General features: G+C 45.6%; 1 pseudogene across 1 annotated transcript in view; it reads right to left on the bottom strand.

The window, feature by feature from the left end:
* Nucleotides 1-14,558: 14,558 nt before the first annotated feature.
* The window catches only part of LOC143984112 (myeloperoxidase-like), a 96,435-nt pseudogene continuing 92,328 nt past the window's right edge, over nucleotides 14,559-18,665 (bottom strand). Inside the window, exon 14 of the transcript XR_013274712.1 lies at nucleotides 14,559-14,572. The product of XR_013274712.1 is annotated as a myeloperoxidase-like (transcript). The remainder of the gene's footprint in view (nucleotides 14,573-18,665) is intronic.

The following is an 18,665-nucleotide window of genomic DNA, read 5'->3' as shown; positions in this document are numbered from 1 at the left end:
AACGTGTGTAGGCAGGTGCAGTTTATTTTCTCCACTGCAGGGGGCGCTCAACTTCAGCAGCAGTGCAGAGACAAGAGAAACATGTGATGGGAGTCACTTTGGGGGAGGGGCCAGTGGAAATCAGCTTACCCTAGAGAGGTCAGAAAACTCCTGGTTCAGCTCCCCCGGTCCCCCTTATGTGTAAGTTTTTGTGTCTATTAGGAGCACAGGGTGACCAAGAAAGTGATGGACAACTACTTAATGCACAGTGAAAATGTGGTTTGGATTACTTTAAATGGGACAAGAACATTTATCAACAATTTCTCTCAGGAAATATATGAAGACTATATATCATATATTCATTGAAAGAGCTGGTCACATTGGCCTCTGTTCCATGTACTCCAATGTAGGAGCCAGACAGTCTGCTACTGGGGTCCCCTGCTATTGTCTGAAGGTGTACTGTGTTTATACTTATGATAATGTATAATGTACTTTGTGAGCTTGGTGCCGGCAAGTATGACCTGAAGTGGGGATATCTGATTAATCACAACATTGTCTGGGTGGGCATTGAGTCACCTAGGCTGGTTTAAGTGACTAGTTAATTAGAGCATGTTAATTATGTTTCTGTGTACAGTTTGTATTGTAAGGATAATATGGTCAGGAGGGGGATAGTCTCCTGTGGGGCATATATTATGTGTGAGTTTGTTCAATAAAAATTCCAGTTTCATACAAGCTATTTTTCAGCTAGTCTTGTACAATCGGCTATAATATTTGGTATCAATGCCCAGACTGGGGGAAGCGGTATACTGATGGAAGTACCAAAGCTGGGTGCTGGGATGGTTCCGTCAGGGAACATCTCCTCTATGGTTTCCTGAGTCACGGGGACAACGATCCAGTTGGATGCTGACAGATCATGTAATGCTGGTGGCCATCTTGGGTCAGGCGGAGTCTGTTTAAGACCCTGGTTCCAGAGTATCGGCACATTTAGCATGTGGGTGGTATAGGGACAGGTCAACCGTCTGTCAGGGACAGTAATAGTGGCAGGAGAAGGTTTCAGACGAGTAGGGAAAATAAAGGGGTCTTCCACTCCTCCTGAAACCCTCCCTCCCCATTTGTGCTCAGACCTGCCAGGCTACATTTCACCCCTCAAAACAGATGCTGTCAGTTCACCTAAAATCTGCTCTGCTACAATCTGCTGTTCACCTGTGAGTGTTCCTAGTTGTCCTGCCTTCTGTCAGGCTTCTTGTGGATTGTTCTTTCTATTTGTAACTGGACTGTGTGTGAGTTACTGTCGCCATACCATAATGCACCCTCCCACATATGCACTTAGGATGGAATGGCTGGTCTGGCCTCAGTACTGCCCCTTCCCCCCACCATGCCTCCATGACTGTTGCCTGAGGATGCCATCTCAGTTAGCCTCATCGGTGACATGGTCTTGGTTGTTAAACATAAAGGCGATTGTACAATGCAAGGTGTATAGCCAGCCTAATATAGCTGATATTTCATAAGATTTAAGAGAAGTTCAATTATTATTTTTATATAAAAAAATATCCTAAATTGATTTAGATTTAGCAGTGATTGTATTTGACTCAATACATTTCTAGGTTGATCAGTTTTTGGAATGTCTGCATGTTGAAGGATGGATAGTGGTGCCTTTATTAAATATCGTTTGTAGGCATGATATGTCTTAAAAAACCATTACCTACAAAGCATGATTGATCCGCAGGTTGGGAGTTTCAGTTTATGTCCACCTCGTCTGTATGCAGAATGTTGTGGTTGTCCCTATTTTTAATTATTATTTAGACTTTTGCCAACCATTCATGGACTACAGGCATGTACTGGCCATAGGGACTATAGGGAGTTTCCCGGTGGGCCGATGGCTTAGTGGGCCGGTTTCAGTGACAGCCAGTGGCATCGCTGGGGGAGGGGGACTTTTGGGGCTATAGTCCCGAATCTGGGGCCCATAGCCCAGAGTCAGTCCAGGAGTCCCCAACCACAGGGTCCTGGCCCACTACCTGCCCTCTTTCTGGTGACCCTGATGTAAGAAGGGGCTCTCTGGGGACCCTGATGTAAGCCGGAAAGCTCTCTGGGGAACCTGATGTAAGAGAGAGGCTCTCTGGGGACCCTATTGTAAGTTGGAGGCTCTCTGGGGAACCTGATGTAAGAGAGAGGCTCTCTGTGGACCCGGATGTAAGGGGGGGGCTCTGTGGAGACCCGGATGTAAGGGGTTGGCTCTCTAGGGACCCTGATGTAAGGCAGATGATCTCTGGGGACTCTGATGTAAGAGGGGCTCTCTGGGGACCCTGATGTAAGGGGAAGGCTATATGGGGACCTTGATGTACGGGGAGGCTCTCTGGGGACTCTGATGTAAGTGGGGGGCTCTCTGGGGACCCAGATGTAAGGAGGGGCTCTCTGGGGACCCTGATGTAAAGGGGGCTCTCTAGGGGCTTTTTTGCGCAATTGTGTACAGTTTATATACTGTTTTTTGTGTGTTTGCAAAATTAAAGTGGGCCTGGATGGATGAAGTCCAGGGCCAAATTTTTGTCCCAGTCCAGCCCTGATGGACTGTTCTGAAACACTGTCCCATCTATTACTAGCCTTAAAGCGGTATTAAGCTAAAAAATAAACCTGGTGGTCTGGCCTGTATTTTTCAATTTCCTTTAACCCCTTCACTCTTAAGGGTAGTACAATTTTGCAACTTTGACATGTTATATATAACCACAACTACTTTGTGTATCCGGGTGGATTATACCTTTTTATCAGGACACATTGGGCTTTCTTTTGGTGGTAAATGTTAATGGTAATCTACTGACTTTTGTTTTATTATCAAAGTAAAACTGGCCTTAAACTCATTTGAAAAAAATTTAGCTGTATATTTCTTGCTATTATTATACTTTACCACCAAAAAAAACACCCAAAATAAATTCTCCTGCTCCTGATGATTGCAGCGATACCACATATGTGTATATTAGCTTGTTGTTTGTACCCGTAGTACAGCCCAGAAGCAATGGTTTGCATTTTGCAATTTTTTTTATCCTGCTTAAAACACACTGATACTGACTGTAACTGACACTGATACTAATTTAAACTTTTTTTTTAATTCTACCCAAAATATGCTGACATACGACCTTTGACCCGACCTTAAAGCGTTTGTTAACCCCTGAAAAAAATGGATTCTACTCCTTTAAAGCATGGTGTATGACACAGTGCTTGTCCTGTGTCATTTGGCCCCCTGTAACACCTAAAAAACCTGGCGGATCCTGCCAGTTTCTCCCCACCCCTCTGTAATCTGACCACTGTGTATCATGGCTTCTGAGACCAGACACTGTGGTCAGTTTACATGCCTCTGACATCAGCAGCCTGCTATCTGCTCTCCTCTCTGCTCTTGTGTCCTCCTCCCCCTCCTCTCTCTGTCTGTGTGTGAGGATGCATTAAGGTGAAAAAGCCTGAGGGGTTTACAACCCCTTTAACCACTTGATATCTGGAAGGGGGTAAAACCCTATTCAGCTTTGTGCTATTTTAACTGCCAATTGCGTAGTCATGCAACACTGTACACAAATGAAAGTTATACAAATTTTTTTCACACAAATAGAGCTTTCTTTTGGTGATATTTGATCACAACTGGGTTTTCTTTATTCTCTATTATATAAACAAAAAAATTATGGAAAATGTTGAAAAAAATATTTTCTACCTTCTATTATAAAACATATTCAATAAAATCGAATTTCCTCATAAATGTAGGCCAAAATGTATTCTGCTAAATAGGCACAAAGTTAAAAACAGGAGCTGAGCGGGACTTTAAATGAAGTACGGGGTTAAAAAAGACAAATTGGTTTTTGAAAAAAAGGGAAAAATGTATTATTCGTTTTTCGAACAAGACATAATAACATGTATATTGGAGAGGTGCGTGGACAGACACATTATTGACATTAACATTTTGCTTTATACAATCATCATGACCAATACAGAATAAGTTAAAAAAGCGCACCTCCATTATATACATGGAATAACCAAATATAGTAATAGAGTAGACAAATAATACAGTATAGGCAACAACTTTGAATCTATGACTTCTTGGTTGTTGCAATAAATTAGTAAAAAGAACATAATTAATGCAGTATTTCAAAAATTAATGCTGGTTAGAGTTGGGGTACCAAAATGCACGGCAACTATTAGCTCTACGCGTTTCGCGGCTTACTGCCGCTCATCAGGAGCAAACTCGTGATTGGTCTGAAAATACAGAATAGTAGTAAATTAATTTTTGCAGTGATGGAACATAGGGAGGTTGAAAAACCCACCTAGTGGTCACTTACACATAGCCATGCAGTCAGAGGAGCAGTCTCGAAAGCCACCAGGCACCCAAAGCCTTTGTTGCCTATACTGTATTATTTGTCTAATCTATTACTATATTTGGTTATTCCATGTATATAATGGAGGTGCGCTTTTTTAACTTATTCTGTATTGGTCATGATGATTGTATAAAGCAAAATGTTAATATCAATAATGTGTCTGTCCGCGCACCTCTCCAATATACATGTTATTATGTCTTGTTAGAAAAACGAATAATACATTTTTCCCTTTTTTTCAAAAACCAATTTGTCTTTTTTAACCCCGTACTTCATTTAAAGTCCCGCTCAGCTCCTGTTTTTAACTTTGTGCCTTACAATGGATAGGGATGGAGGCTATGACCTCATTTAAAGTCCCAAATTTTCCCTTTTCCCCCTTCCCCACTATGTGTGTATTCTGCTAAATGTGTTTGGTAAAATAAATCCCAATAAGTGTACATTAATTGGTTTCATTTATATTTCTTACAAATGTCATGAGTATATGCACAGCGCCTAGAGGCGATTCAGTTCGCATTGTGTGCTATACAAGTATTTCATTCATTCATTCATATGTGGCTTTACAACCTAAAACACATTCTGCTACTTTTCCCGAGTTTGGGGATACCACATAGAGAGACATTTTACATGTCAAAAGGTCAAGTTATGTTTGACCATGGTTACCCGACTTGTTGACTTTGGTAACATAATTAATGTAAAAACTATGATAACATCTAATTGGCAGCTCACATTAGCCCACATACAACAATGGTATCTAATTTATCATTGTTTTAGAGGATAGCTAGTGTAAGCTTTTTTTTTTATATGGCATTTTTATTGAAGTATCCACTCAAACACTCAAAGAACCCTGATTTATGCTTTTACAAACAAACAGATTCTTCTATGTAAGTCTGAGAAAAATCTGAAACCTACAGACATACAGTATATAAATCAAACACAACAAAAAATTTAAAATAATGCATTTGGGTGGCAAAAATAGGAATACAATCTATACACTGGGGGGAGAACCTCTGGCGGAATCTAGGAGGGAAATGGACCTGGGGGTCCTAGTAGATGATGGGCTCAGCAATGGCATGCAATGCCAAGCTGCTGCTAACAAAGCAAACAGAATATTGGCATGCATTAAAAAGTGGATCAACTCCAGAAATAAATCGATAATTCTCCCGCTCTATAAGACTCTGGTCTGGCCGCACCTGGGATATGCTGTCCAGTTCTGGGTACCAGTCCCCAGGAAGGATGTACTGGAAATGGAGCGAGTACAAAGAAGGGCAACAAAGCTGATCAAGGGTCTGGAGGATATTAGTTATGAGGAAAGGTTGCGAGCACTGAACTTATTCTCTCTGCAGAAGAGACGCTTGAGAGGGGATATGATTTCAATATACACATACGATACTGGTGACCCCACAATAGGGATAAAACTTTTTCGGAAAAGGGAGTTTAACAAGACTCGTGGCCACTCATTAAAATTAGAAGAAAATAGGTTTAACCTTAAACTACATAGAGGGTTCTTTACCGTAAGAGCGGCAAGGATGTGGAATTCCCTTACACAGGCGATGGTCTCAGTGAGGGGCATTGATAGTTTCAAGAAACTATTAGTTAAGCACCGGAACAACCACAACATACAGGGATATACAATGTAATACTGATATATAATCACACACATGGACTTGTGTCTTTTTTCAACCTCACCAACAAAGTTGGATGTTGCTACAACTAGCTAAGACAATGCTGGCTTTGCCTAGCATCAAGGTCACGGATGGAAGTCCATGAAACTGTTTTTGTATGCCTGTGAGACTACAGCTGGGCAAAGAATACTTTAAAAAGTTGACTCTACGAATATCCCCTTTCCCTTATTTCCTCCAGACCATACATACAATATTAAGTTCCTGAAGTTGCTCTCAATATGTTTTATCCCCCACACCTTTCATCATTTTTGTTACCCGTTTCTGGACTCGTTCTATCTTATCAATATCTTTCTGTAAGTGAGATCTCCAGAACTGGACACAGTATTCTAAATGAGGTCTCACTAAAGCTCTGTATAGGGGAATCAAGTCCTCCTTACTCCTGCTGGTGATACCTCTAGTGAGGCATCCTAGTATTCTATTTGCTTTCCCCACTGCCTGGTCATACTGTTTGCTCATTTTGCAATCATCTGAAATAAGCACCCCTAATATTTTCTGCTGTAGTGCTAGCTAAAACTGTCCCCCCAATGTTATACTCTCTCAGGGCATAAGCCATGCCCACCTTCCTGAAATGAGTTTTCCACCTCCCTGAAATTAGTTTTTGCAGGTTGGGATGTCTGTATTCACTGCACCCATCTTCCACTGATTCCCTTCCTCACAGTACATAGCCTTAGTTTACCTCAGCAGCAGCAGCCCGGTCCCTTGTATGTGTGTGAATACAGGCATGACATGCTGTGTATATGTGGAAGGCTGAGGAGACCATACAGAGTGTAGACATACATGGTACAGTCCATGTATAAAGCGCATATTATGTGATAGAGAATGTGTGTCCTCTGCTTGTCAGGTGGCAAAGTGCAAAGTTGCAGAAGGGTAAGGAGAATGTGGCCTCCTAATCACACACACAACCTATAGAGATATACATATGTAGCGCCTGCTCCTGATGAGCACACGCTATGTGTTTTTTCCAATTTAAAGTTCCTAAAATCACAGTTGGGTTTTAGGGTTAATTATGTCAAATTGTGATTTCAGTGCCAGTCTAGCTGGATTGCGCTGGGTTCTCCTTGGCCACAGGTGTCGCTGTCACCACTGGCAAGTGTGAGAAAGCAGTCTAGTTAGGCGTATTGAGTGTCATTCTTTCTCGGAACCAACCTAGTGGGTGTGTCATCCTACTGTGTATTCTGGGAAAGAGTATTTAAGGTAATGACATTACGTACTTCTGGGTTCCGATCCAGAAGATCTTCCTGTCTGTTTGGTCCTGGTCCTCCTGACCAGCCCCCATGGCCCTCATGGTCTGGGGTGTGGATCCATCCAATTCCGAGTCTCGGGCTGGCTATCCCGAGGCAAAATAACTGAGAGGATTCAAAGGTAGTCCGGTGCTGTCTCATCTGTGAAGAGGCCCAGCAACTGGAGAAGCAACCAGGGGAGGACTCTTTGGGAGAAGGTCATGCATAAGGCTGGCTTCTCAGAAGGAGCCTGGAGGCTCAGATGAAGGTCACTAAGTGGATCTACACTCATACGGTATCGCCGGACCGGCTACAAGATACTGGTACCGTATGAATTTATCTACGTCCCTCGGTTGCATTCAAGTCTGTGGCAGAGACTTTATTTAAGTGTTCTACATTCAAGTCTGTGGCAGGAACTTTGTTCTACTTAAACACTCCATCGGCTGCTAGGCCTAGTGAGAGGAGGTCTATCCGGTAGCTGTGAGAATCCAGTTGAGAATGGTAATTCTCTGGATTTCTATAGAGAGAGACTTCCTATCTTTTGCAGTTCCAAAAGTACCTGAATTTCCTACCTAACCCTTTACCCTTCATGGAGAGACTGTTTTGTCTACTTTTTCTCAAATAAATATCCCAAAAGTGGATCCAGTGTCAGTTTCTCCAATTCTTTGGGCCCTCTACCTCGGGAAACCTCTAGATGCACATGAGGTCAAGAAGGTAACGGTAAGCCCAACCAAACCACAAGCTCCTTCCGGGGTCAGTGCTACACATAGAAATAAATTAATACAATACCCATATTAATGGGGCTAATCAGGGCACCAGGTTGGGGAGGCAGAAAAATATGAATCTCCAGCCACTTGCTGGGGATTTGGAATTTTAAAACACCTATCTTCTGTCCCCTAATGCGGCATCCTCTTTCCTGTGCCAGCCAGTAATGGGAAGAAGAGAATGCATAACCCTGCCCCATCATTACGCAATGCTGTTTAGGGGCAGTTCAGCACAGCTTAAATTTTCAATGCTGTATGACATTCATCACATTGCATAATGGGAAGGAGGTACCAGCATGGCAGTGTGGGGTGACAGAAGTGTGTGTGTGTGATATGGGGGGGGGGGGGGGGGTGGCAAAATGCTCCTTAGCCTAAGTAGACAGAAAACCTTGCACCGGCCCTGCTTCCTGTATATAGAGATTATCTATATACAAGAAGGAAGAAGTGTATGCATTGATGGTCACTGGTGAGACTGCATTGATGGCGATCAGGCTGCATTGATGGGCACTGGTGAGGTTGCATTGATGGGCACTGGTGAGGTTGCATTGATGGGCACTGATAAGGCTGCATTGAGGGGCACTGGTGAGGTTGAATTAATGGGCACTGGTCAGGCTGCATTGATGGGCCTCCACACACTGGGCCTGCTGCAAACCTTCTAGTTCTACCAATAGGACAAACGCCGCTGCCTCCCTCCGGGTCCCTCCCTCGCCTCGACAAACCGTGCCCAGAATGGTAGAAGAGGAGAGGACACACCAGCCAGCCACAGCAGGGCCAGGGTGCCAGCCAACCACCCACGGTGACCCACCCACAGCAGGGCCATGGTGCCAGTCAGCCACCCAATGTGACCCATCCACACCAGGGCCTGGGTGCGACTCAGCCACCCAAGTTGATCCACCCACATAAGGGCCAGGGGGCCAGCCAGCCAGCCACCCAGGGTGACCACAGAGGGGTGCCAGTCAGCCACAGACGATGCAGAAACCTGACAGCCACAGAGGACATGGGAGCCAGCTAGCCACAGAAGACATGGCAACCAGCCACAGCTACAGTACCCATAGTTAAGGTAAGAGGAGAGCTACACAGTGCCAATTTTATTTCTACTTTGTGAGAGGTTGAGGCAGGGGGGAGAATCATGGCACAAGGAGGGGGTCCTGTGAGGACCAGAGTGAATGAAGATGTTCAGTGTACACTTTGTTAGAAAGATGCCCCCCTCCAGGTCACATTATACTCCTTTGTAGTCTCTAATGAGACTTGGAGGGGACTCTTTCTAACAGACTCTATAATGGACACGGAAATGGCCTCTGTTAGAGAGACCCCCTCCAGGTCCCATTTGACTCCCTTGTAGTCTCTAATGGACACTGTTAGAGAGAGACCCCTCTTAAGGTCCCATTGGACTCGCTTGTAGTCTCTAATGGATGCTATTAGAGAGAAACCCCCTCCCAGGTCCCATTAGACCCTGTTGTAGACTCTAATGGGGCCTGGAGGGGATGCTTTCTAACAGACTGTCTAATGGACACTGTTAGAGAGGGACCCCCCTTCGGGTCGCATTAAAAGAAAGGCAGAAGTTGTACTTTGTGCAAAATGTAGGAGTGGGGTCATGGGCGGGTCATGGGCAGTGCCTGGTAGGGGGTCCTTGCTTTATTTGGTCCAGGAGCCCTGAGTGTTGTCAGTCTGCCCCTGCACAGTACTGTCTGACACACTCTGCAAAATGACAGATGGGGTATTTAGTGAAAAATCAAAAGTGCTAATTTTAAAGGCTTATATGCAAGTTATTGTCATAAAAAGTGTTTGGAAATCTGGGTCCCACCCCAGGGGACATGTATCAATGCAAAAAAAAACAGAAGTTTTTTCAGGAGCAGTGATTTTTTTTTTTAATGCTTAAAGTGAAGCAATAAAAATTAAATATTTCTTTAACCACTTGCTTACCACTCTCGTCAAATATACGTCGGCAGAAAGGCATGGCTGGGCAAAGTAACGTACGGGTTTTTCCCGCCGTGCTGCATTTAGGAAAGAATACAGGCCTTTTTTAAAGCAATCTACTGAACTTGCCAGAACCACCTCTGGAGGGAGTCTATTCCACATTCTCACAGCTCTTACTGTGAAGAAACCTTTTCTGTATTTGGAGATTAAATCTTTTTTCCTCTAGATGTAAAGCGCACCCCCTTGTCCTCTGTGATGACTTTAAAGTGAATAACGCAACACCAAGTTCACTATATGGACCACTTATGTATTTGTACATGTTGAGCATATCCCCCCTTAATCCCCTCTTCTCAATATGGAATAGAATCAGTTGCTCTAATCTTTCCTCATATTTGATCTCCTCCATGCCACTTATCAGTTTGGTTGCCCTTCTCTGCACTTTCTCCAGTTCCCTGATATTCTTTTTGAGAACCAATGCCCAAAACGGAACTGCATTTTCCAGATGAGGTCTTACTAATGATTTGTACAGGAGCAAAATTATATCTCTTTCTCTGGAGTTCATATCTTTTAATACAAGAAAAGACTTTGCACACTTTGGAAATCTCAGAATGGCATTGTATGCTATTATTGAGCTTCTGATCTACCAGATCCCCCCCCCCCATTGAGCCCCCCAGTTGCACTCCTCCTAGTAAGGATGATGCATGCATATTCTTAGCCCCCAAAAAATTAAGGGTCCCAGCACTGAACCTTGGGGTACACCACTGATAACCTTGGACCGTTCAGAATAATGCCGCGTACACACAACCGGACTTTCCGGCAGACTAGGTCAGACGGGATCAGTCCATCGGACATTCCGATCGTGTGTGGGATAATCCGATCGTTTGTCTTTTAAAAAATCAGAAGGACCTAGAAATAGAACATGTTTCAAATCAGTCCGACGGACTCAATTCCTATCGGGAAAACTGTTCGTCTATATGCTGGTCCGACGGACCAAATATGACGCAAGGGCAGCTTTTGGCTACTGGCTATTGAACTTCCTTTTTTAGTCCTGTCTTACATCATCACGCTCAAAACAAACGGACTTAGTCTGTTTGTGTGTGGGCAAGTCCATTAGTTGGGAAGTCCTTCGGAACTCCGTCAAAAGTCAGTCGGGAAGACTGTCGGACCTAGTCTGCTGGAAAGTCCGGTCGTGTGTACGTGACATAAGAGTCATTAACTACTACTCTCTGATTCTGTCTTTTAGCCAGTTTTCTATCCATTTACAAATTGATCTTTCCAAACCTGTAGACTTTACCTTACCCATGAGCCGTGTGTGGGGACTGTATACCACGTCCACAGCCATCCCTCTGTCTAAGGTTTTACTTCCTCAGGTTTGTTTGACAACTTCTGTCTTTCATGAATGTTATTAGTAATGTGGAATGTAAAAGAGATTTGTTTTAATATGGTATTACCTTTTCATTTAGGGATTTATCCATTGGCGGCTGGTGCAAAACTTTTTTTTTTTGAGGGAGGGAGCAAACAAACCTCCCTACCCCAGATCCGCACTCAGAACTCCATGGTACCCAAGTACTCAGCCCTCCATGGTGCCCCTTACTCAGCCCTCCACGATAGCCCATGCTCAGCCCCCCACGCTCCCTGCACTCAGCCCCTCCATGGTTTCCTTGGCTTCTTCTCCCGACACACCGATCTGCCTCCCATTCTGATTGGCCGGGAGGAGAAGCTGAAAGACAATAGTGAATATTGATTCGCTAGTGTCACAAGTGAGTTCAAGCCAATTAGAGACTCTGTCACTAATCGTGTGGCTTAAAAAAAAAATCATAGAAACCCTTGAGTCTCCCGCCATGCACGCATCCCAACGTGCAAACTAGGGGGGCGGTGCCCCTGCACCCCTTATGGACTGGCCACTTCTGGGTTTATCATCTACAAGCCATGAGACTGAAAAATCCCGGTTTGTGCTGTAATAACCAGCAAGACTTGTACTGCTTATACCTTCACCAATCAGTTATTTGGACTCTGCCCTGGAAACCAGTTCAGCCTAAATGGTTCCCTAAAATTGCACTGCATTGGGCCTGAAAAATACAATTCAGTTCAAAGAAGACGTCAGTAGAAGATCTTCATGCAGCAAAATCCTACATATTCATCATAAGGAGGGCGGGGGGATAGAAGACAAAGGCTAGTGGTTGGGGACACGTGGTTGAGTCACGCTTTTACTGCCTCTCAATCGTTCCTTAGCTGGCCTGCACATGCCATGACTGTGATGTTTTTCTTTGTGACTAAGGCAGGAATTATACCTCCTGTCACATTTCAGAAGGCTATATTAAGAACTATATGAATCTCAGTATTATATCTTTTACTGAAAAATATAGAAAAACAATGTATAAAGGAAGACCCTTTGGATGGGGCAGAGGCCATTTTTGAGTCTTTAAAAATATTAAAGCATATCCACCACTAGTGTATATGATCTGGTATCCCAACTGAATGGGATGGTGTGAGGGGTAATCTCTCCAATAAGGACGCACACATAAATAAAACATTTTTTTAGTAGGGTGTGTTTTTTTTTTTTTTTTAAGATTTTAGTAGAGTGTTTAAAATGATGGCTGTATTTAGTTTTCTTCTTTTTAGGCTTTTTTCATTTATTTTCACCTGGTGATTCCACCAGTAAGTTTGTTGTTTTTCAACTTCCTTTAACAGACCAAGTTGTCAGGCAAAAGTAGCAGTTAGAAAGTAGAGACAAGTCATTTAACACTAATGCTGCCTACACACGATCGGAAATTCCGCCAGCAAAAATTTGAGAACATGCTTTCAATTTTCCCGATGGAAAAACTTTCTATCGGAAATTCTGATCGTGTGTATGTAATTCCAACGCGCAAAAACTCACGCATGCTCAGATTCAACTACGAGATGGAAGCTATTGCCTACTTGGTATTGAACGTCCCTTTTCTAGTCCCGTCGTACGTGTTGTACATCACCGCGTTCTTGGTGGTCGGAATTTGGTGTGACCGTGTGTAGGCAAGACAGTTTGAGCAGAATTCCGACGGGAAAACCATCAGAGCTTTTTTCGACGAGAATTCCGATCGTGTGTATGCGGCATAACAGGGGTGCTTATAATGGTCAGCTTTTATTAATACCCTTTCCCCAAAACTGCTTAAATGGTGTTAGTAACTGCTTAAAAGGTGTTAGCTGGAGTTTGGATTTCATGTGTTAATCATGTCCACCTGCTGCCCACCATCCAGAATGGAACCACCATGATACAGGACATGTACTACTGGCCGGATCACCAGGTGTAATTAAAGGGAAAAAAAAGCCTAAAAAAGAAAAGGAATGCAGTCATCATATCTTAAGTGGGAAGTTCTATGTGTGGCCTTCCATATTTGACAGAAGTCAGCCATTGAAATGGCTTTTCTTAAATGGTCCTGCTGGCAAACTTTTATTGATCAGTGGTTGAGGCCAATGACTGCAGCTGCTGAATAGTGTATTCTGACATAGGAGCAGTCCTCACTGTCAGAACACATCCTGCATCTACCTTGCTTGCCTGGATGCAGGAATCTGTTAGATTTATTTTTTCCATTCAGTCTGCTAGTTGGGAAAAAAAGTAAAAAAACTAACGTGTACCCAGCTTTAGAATTGGTAAACTGCAATATATTTCATTTTTGTTTTTGGGTTTAATACCACTTTGAGGATTAACCTCTGTCACTACCCTGGAAACATTCAGATTACACCCCCTGATCAAACACCTTTTCTATGGGTTCGCCAAATATCAGATGAGTGTAATTGAAAAGGCAAAAAGATGATGAGCAGAAGCAGAGTTCTATGTCTTCTGGAGTCCTGTTGGAGGGTCTATGTACCTTGTATTCCACTGGAGTGACGGTAGTCACTGGCACACAAAGTGAGGGCTAGTCTCACTAGCATGGGCATAGAAAGAAAACTGTGGGCGGAGCCAGGGATAGGGTACCCAATGTAAGGAAGCAACACACACACAGAGTCCATGAAGAGTTAACTGTTGCTATATTTTAATAATATGCAGATTAAAGAGTAACAAAGATGCTTGCAGAGCATAGTAATTTGCACTAATATAATCACTGATGTCTGCAGGTACAGAACTCTTGCAGTACAGATACAACATTTGCAGGTAACCAGGAGTAATAATACTTGTAGCAGTAGGCACAGTAGCTCTTCCTGTAACAGGTGTAATTCACTTTCAGTAAACGGCAAAATAATAGTTCCTTACATGAGTCAGCTTCCCTGCCGTCAGTATAAACCGATGAACGCTGCCAGTTATAGGACAGGTGTGTTTTAATATATTTTTAAAAACATATTTATTTCTGTCTTTTATCTGATGAAATACTTCTACCCTTCATAGGCAGCTATACATCGCCACTTCTCTGTAATGTTTACAACAGTATAACAAATTGAGAGCAAAAAGTATTATCAGAAAGCCAAAAGTTTTCATTTTACATCACCAGGTAATTAATATGTCTTATGGACATGGGATGTGAAAGCAGCATTATTAAAGAGAGTAAAGGTAAATGTGATAAGCAATGTGATTTGCTAAATAAATTGGAAACAAAATTCGAAACAAAAACAAAAAAAAAAAACTGGGGAAGTCTTGCCATCTTGAAACATTGGAGTTCGTTCCATTTATTAAAGCCGTCAGTTGGCTTCATCTGCAATTAGAAATAAAAAATAAAATAAATAAAATAAACATACATTGAAATTGATTGTCTTTTAAATCGGATGTGACTTGCAGCAGGGGTCCGGTGCATCCCTGTTCACCATTCCAGGGACGAATCAGGCCGGAATTTCTGCCTGAATTCAGACCTGAAATGGAGCCAAAGACGCACAGGTCTCCTGTGCAAAGCGCTCCACAACCGCCCCGGAGATGTGTGAACTGGCTCCATAGAGAGCCAGGCACACTCTCCTGTCATGCAAATTGGATGCAGAAAAACTAAAAGAACATTTTTTGCCTTTTAGTTATACTTTAAATTTATCAGCATATGTCTCTCATTGTTGCCTGTCTGCAAAGCAAAGATAACATATTAACCCAGTAACAATGTAAACTGTGCATCTGTGCATTGTATAAATGTAAATTATATTAACTGATTAAGAACCATCAAATATTGCTAAGCAGCATGACTGCTGAGGTGCAATGGGCTTAGGTCCTACTTAATGTAACACCAAGGGATCAAGTCCCCCACCACCCTTGCCCTTTACCCCATTAAATAAAACACTTACAGCCATTAGGTTGGAAAGGGCAAGGCCACAGCTTTATTAAATTCCAACACATAACATGTGAACATATTTAACCAGTGCCAATCACAGTCGTACTGTGAGCACTTAACCAAAAGAGGGAAGTGGGGCCTGTCCTTACCATAAGTGCTGGACAGACAGCCTACTTCCAATTTTCCATCAAGGGCATAGCCCATTACAGCAACTTTAACTGCTGGCAAGGTCAAGAAAACCACCACTGCCCATCAGTTAATGACTGATGAGCGCCCCGCCGCAGCCAGCGCCTATTCCACACCCCGCTGCAGGCCAAGGCTGAATATGTTCAACCCAATGTCATTAAGGTGAATGCCATCTAGTCTCAACAGATCATCATTATAACCCCCCAGATCCTTGTGACGGATGAAGAACCCCCCTAATTGCCAAACAAACTTGGCGACCTGAGCGTTTCAGATGGAAGCGTTATAGCCAGGGGCCAGGTAATTCCTCGGCCCGCAGCAGACGAGGCACAATTTCCGACCAGATAAACACCAAATTGGTGTAAACTGCATAACATTGAGCAATATACTGCTTGATGGCAGAGATCCACAGAACGTGTATAACCCACATCATTCCCCCCAGCATGAAGAATCAAGATGATAGGGCCAGACACGTGGGACCGAAGGCGTAAACACTCTGGAAGAACCTGAGGCCAGCGTAAACTGCGAATCCCAAACCAATCCTGGTGAGATCATAGGGAAAAAATCTCCCACGCTCCATACCATGGCCGGTTAACAATCTGAAATAAAAAAAACAGGTATGGGCAGACATACAAGGAAAATGGGACGATTCCCACCTACCCAAACGCTAAATCAGTATCAGAAAAAAACCATACCCAAAGCCACGGTGACAGCGTGGATTCAAAAGGAGTGGGTCGCAACACACGGGAAGGGAGACCCAGTTTTTTTGTTTTACTTTTGAGGCACCAACAAAAGAAAAAAACGCAGAAATTGGAACCTGCTACAGAGGAGGAATCGGCGCGGACAAAGAAAATAAGGGGACGAGGGACGTAAGGACAGGAAGGGGTATGCCAAAGAAACAGGGTAGAATGGGGTCCCACAAGGGTACAAAACAACCCTTCTGCCCTTGTCAAAGCTGACAGTTTTTGATGTGCGCAACAAAAACAACACACAGCGCCCAGGGAAGGTGAAGACCCCTGCCAGAACGCTGCCCGTGGAGGAGGTGGATTTCAAAACGAGTTTGCCGATGTGAAAGGCCCTGAAAAAACGGCCACGAGAAAGCCACTTGGAAGAGAAGGGTCTCGAATGAAGAGAAGCACTCTGGCGTAAGCAAAGAATCCCTGCAGCCAGTTTCTGAACGTCCGAGGAAGCTGCTTAGATTTTTCGCCCTGCGCAGTAACGTCAACCCGATGGAATTTGTTGATCGTCTCTCGATTGGGAGGGACTAAAGTGGGGAAATCCATAAATTTGCAACGCCGTACTGCATGCCGGATCCAACACACCCATGCGCGACAGGACCGATTTTACAACTGTAACAATGCGTTCGTCCAGCGGACCCAATACGGCAGTGTCACTGTTCCTACCCCAAATCAAATCACAATCGTACTGACTGAGGTGCGGACATCTGGCCGAAGAAGGGTGACCAAAGGCAGGTACTGGAGGAACGCCCGGTGCAGGATCATCCGTGGGAGGAGCTGGCAGGCGACGTCCATCCTTATTAGGGAATGTTGATGGCTGGCGAGGCCAAGGGATGGAGGAAGGAGAGGTTCAGGGGTGGCGGTCCGGCCACCAAACCTGAGGAGCCCGGGGGGGGGGGGGGGGGGGCGATTTTGGCTGCCGAGCAGCCTCTGGAGCGGCCCAGGTGCAGCCCACATCCTAGGCGTGGCGTGCGCAGGGAGATGGTGCCAAGCCCGAGGCAGGGGCAAGGCCGCAGGGGCAGGCATCAAATGGGCATCTCTCACCCTGTCGGGCGCAGAGAGATGGTGCTGAGCCACAGGCAGGGGCAAGGCTGTGTCAGCGGACGTCTGGACGGAATCTTCCACCCAGCCGTGCGCAGGCAGCTGACGGTGGGCAGAGGTCAATGATGAGGGGAGGGGAGCAGACGACCGCTGGCCTTCCCCCGCCCAGGTAGGCACAGGGGGATGTGATAAGGCAGGGGTCTGAGGCAGGGGGTGAGCAGCACAGGCATCCCCCACTCAGCCGGGCGCAGGGGGACACTGGACAGTAGGGGGAAGCAGCAGGGGGTGAGCAACATGTGCCGCCCCACCATCCCCCACCCGGCTGGATGCAGGGGGATGCAGGAAGGCAGGGGTCAGTGGCGGGGGGTGGGCAGCCTGTGCAGCCCTGCCATCCCCCACCCAGCCGGGTGCAGGGGGATGCAAGAAGGCAGGGGTCGGTGGGAGGGGTGAGCAGCCTCTGCGGCTCTGCCATCCCCCACCCAACCGGGTGCAGGGGGATGCAGGAAGGCAGGGGTCAGTGGCAGGGGTGAGCATCCTGTGCGGCTCTGCCATCCCCCACCCAGCCGGGTGCAGGGGGATGCAGGAAGGCAGGGGTCAGTGGCAGGGGTGAGCAGCCTGTGCGGCTCTGCCATCCCCCACCCAGCTAAGGGAGGGGGAATGCGGGACGGTCGGAGGCAGAGGCAGGAGGTGAGTGGCATGTGCCGACCTGCCATCCCCCACCCATCTGGGTGCAGGGGGATGCAGGAAAGTAGGGGTCAGTGGCAGGGGGTGAGCAGCCTGTGTAGCCCTGCCATCCCCCACCCAGCCGGGTGCAGGGGGATGTGGCTGCACAGGAAACATTGCACAGGCTGTGTGACTGGAGTCATGTGTGAATCTCCCGCCCAGCTGGGCGCAGGGAGATACACTGGCTGAGACATCCTGTGCAACATGGAGGAGGGAGGAGGATGGGCGGCCAGCTCAGCAGCTCCGGGCTGGTGTTCCCGGTATCTGGCACCACGGGGTGATCTCAGACTGGTACCCCCATCCCCCACTCCACTGGCAGCCAGACTCTGGGGCTCCTGGAGTGTACCAGACTAGAGGCGTGAGAGAGCGGTGGGAGAAATGGGGAGACACGGGGGTTTGGGGAGAGCCAGTAAGCATGGCAACCGGGGCTTTGGAGGAAGCTGGAGGGGTGGGTGGCAAGTAAGAAGGCCTGGAGGGACTGGGGCTAAGGCAGGAGCACAGGCGGGTACAGTAGGTGACCGCGAGATTGACACCCTACGAGCTTCGTCGCAGGAGCCGGTGCCGAGCTGCCTCGCATCGGGAAAGGAAAAATGTTTCTTTTCCTTTCCCGATAAGCGACAAGCATCGCTGGCCGGGTTGACACTGGTGCCGGGATCCGAATTGGATTCCCGCCAATACCAGGCACCAGGGGTGCTGGGGTGCTGGGGAAAAAAGTGTGGGAACTCTCACCCAAGATCCACTCCCCCACCAAAAAAAATAAAAATAAATAAAGGTACGCTCATATGCATATATATTTCACAGAAAATACAGTACATTTATTGTAAAGTGCCAGTTTACAAATACAAAATAAGTTA

The sequence above is a fragment of the Lithobates pipiens genome, unplaced genomic scaffold (assembly GCF_037356315.1).
Source record: "Lithobates pipiens isolate NorthernLeopardFrog02 unplaced genomic scaffold, aLitPip1_a1.2 Scaffold_16, whole genome shotgun sequence".
NCBI classification, from domain to species: Eukaryota; Metazoa; Chordata; class Amphibia; order Anura; family Ranidae; genus Lithobates; species Lithobates pipiens.
Note: the sequence above shows the minus strand (reverse complement) of the source record. Positions and strands in the feature narration are given on the sequence as shown.